The following is a 2,993-nucleotide window of genomic DNA, read 5'->3' as shown; positions in this document are numbered from 1 at the left end:
GTTTTTCTCACAGAAACCAAAAAATCTACATGAATCTCTTTTCTCCTGTGCCCTTTCACCTTACCTGCTCCCAATTCTCCACGAATGTCCTCTTCTTTCTCTAATTATTCTCCTCTTCATTTTGCTTGGCCTTGTACCCAAGCATGCAAGACAGAGAATCCTAGAGGTCCAAGATTCTAGAGTGGCTGTTTGCAAGGGGGAGGAGATAACAGTAACTGCCACACTGTATATACTTCTGTGCAAAGAAAAAGGGACAGTATTCAGAATGTCTCTCACATATAAAAGAGCTGGATGGCAGGATACCTGTGTGGCCCAAGGAACTAGAGGTAGCAAATTATGGTCAAAAGAATTGCAACCAAAGGCTGGAAGAGGAAAGGTTTGCAACCAGCTCTGTCTCCTAGCTCTCTGGTATTTGCTTCCAACGGGCAGAGTCTATTTTGTGAAGCATCAAGCACTGAAAAGAAGACTCCTGCTGCTGGAAGTTGACAGAAAGTAACATCCATGAGGGTAAGAATGCAAAGGCTTGTCCTTTAAACTGCCTGCTTTGTGACATCATTCTCCTACCAAACCTACTACCACTTGGTAGAGTCTTGGGGTTTCCGTGGAGTTGTTTGTAAATAAATTTGGATCATCACAAGTGACCAGTGACCAGTGACCAGTAACCAGTGACCTTTGTACTGGACACATGCGCCATTCAGCTGCAGCCACTCAGACATCCTCTAGTGTCGTCTCCTCATCCCGTGTATCTGCAGTTGATGTTTCCTCTTCTTCTATTCAATTGCATCATCTTGCCACATGCCTTCTACATCAATCAAATATCTGCAGATGAGGTAGCTAGTCCTGTTTAAACCATGGGTACAGTGGACACTAAGTCTGTCATTATCTTTATTTTCTTTCAGAAACCCATTAAAAGCACATTGAAATTTAAAAATAGTGTCATCATCTGGCACCTGATGCCCAATTGTACAAATTTTTAAATAAGGAATAGTTTCTGGTAAGTCCTCTGGCTTATAATAGCGGCGAGTATATGTTAAATCAATAATCAACCAAAGTTCTTCATTCTGTTCTTGGATTTTGTTTAGAAAGATCCAAGGGGGAAAAACATTCTTCTGAAGCAAGATACTTTTCAAAACTCTTTTTAAAAGAAACTTTGAAAGCAATGAAATGAGTCCCAGGCATCTGCTGTTCAACTGGGAGATAGTCTTTCCACCTTTCCGGGATGTGCTTTCCGCCCTTCCTCTTGGCTGACGAACGTCCGGAAAAGCCGCAACCCTGACCCCAGCGCCCGTGGGCATGATGCCACTGGCTCATGTGACCTGCAAGATGCCGCCTGCCCAACGACAAGAGTGGCAAAGTCGCCAACCTGGTTCCCTCGGTGCCAGCACAAGGTCCTGAACCACAGGCGCCTAGGCACAAGCCCACGCAGCTCTCCAGCCTCCTTCTACTGCCCCATATTATTTTCTTAATGGCTCTTAAATCTTGAGTGTATCAACCCCTGTAGAATGTGAGCTCCATGAGAACCATGACCCTGTCTGTCATGTTCTCTGATATATCTCCAGTGCCTACCACAGTGCCTCACATATCATTAGTAACAAATAAATATTTGTTGAATGAATGAATGAGTGAGTGAATGACATAGAGTAAACATGCTAAGTTGTGAGGACTCAGGTATAGTCTGGGACATGGGATTTGAGAGGATGGAAGAGTGAGCTTAGGTGTCTCTGAAGCAGGAGTTTTGTTTGAACCCATGAAAACTGGTTGGAAAACTGGGTAGAAAGGACATGATAATTGAGGTAGTGCTTCTAGCTGCCTTGGGTATGAAAGTGTAGCATATGCTCTATACCAATTTTCCTTTCTTTTTCTTTAAAAATTTTTAAAATTTTATTTAATTTATTTTTTTATACAGCAGGTTCTTATTCGTCTTTTTTTTTTTTTTTTTTTTTTTTTTTTGCTATACGCGGGCCTCTCACTGTTGTGGCCTCTCCCATTGCGCAGCACAGGCTCCCGACGCACAGGCTCAGTGGCCATGGCTCATGGGCCCAGCTGCTCTGCGGCATGTGGGATCTTTCCGGACTGGGTCACGAACCTGCGTCCCCTGCATCGGCAGGCGGACTCTCAAGCCACTGTGCCACCAGGGAAGCCCGATCTTTTTTTTTAATGAAACAGTACAGTGTGAAAAATTTTCTAAAACAATAAATATATGTAAAATTATTGTCAGTTGGTTATTAGTTATTAGATTTCTCATAATAAAATTTCCTAATTACAAATTATAAGCAGCTAAAAGTATATTTAGATATCAAATTATATATATTCCATCTGTAAGAAGATAGACCTACAGATACCCATTGTAAATATGTTAGTACATATTTTCCAGATGTATTTTTCTGTGTATACAGATGTGTTTATCTACCTTTAAGTATTTATAAATATTTTATATATTTGTATATTTTTTCAGTTTTGCAACTACTTGAATACTTTTCTGTAAAGTCTATTTTTTAATTATTATAACTCTCCATATTTTTATTTCATCAGCTAATGTGGTTTGGTGTCTCTCCAGTTGTTTATTGGAAATGCATTTTACTTTTCAGGTGATTTTGTTGTTGTTGGTCTATTATGTCTTTCTCTCTACTGATTGGCAAATTCCTTTATAGTTACGTATTAGCACAATAACTGTCATATTGATAGCAAATATCTTTAATCATTGAATATAATTTATAAAATTCATGAGGATAGTTTATTGCATGTACCCATATTTCTGCTCTTTCTCTTCTTCTTTATTCCTTCCTGATTCTCCAAGAGTCCTTCTTTCATTATTTATTTTCTGTTTGAAGAATGTCCCTGTCGACTCACAATCCTGCACCCAGGGAAAATATCCTTTAGGAATGAAGGAGAGAAATCAAGACATTCTCCAATAAAGGGAAATAATTTGTCACCATCAGATCTACTCTAAAAGAATGGCTAAAGAAGTTCCTTAAACAGAAAACAAATGATAA

The 2,993-nt window shown here is 39.5% G+C and overlaps 1 pseudogene; it reads right to left on the bottom strand.

Moving 5' to 3' along the window:
- Window positions 1–770: 770 nt before the first annotated feature.
- On the bottom strand, window positions 771–1,338 carry LOC131748456 (RNA/RNP complex-1-interacting phosphatase pseudogene; annotated as a pseudogene).
- Window positions 1,339–2,993: the final 1,655 nt, after the last annotated feature.

Source organism: Kogia breviceps, chromosome X, assembly GCF_026419965.1.
Source record: "Kogia breviceps isolate mKogBre1 chromosome X, mKogBre1 haplotype 1, whole genome shotgun sequence".
NCBI classification, from domain to species: domain Eukaryota; kingdom Metazoa; phylum Chordata; class Mammalia; order Artiodactyla; family Physeteridae; genus Kogia; species Kogia breviceps.
Note: the sequence above shows the minus strand (reverse complement) of the source record. Positions and strands in the feature narration are given on the sequence as shown.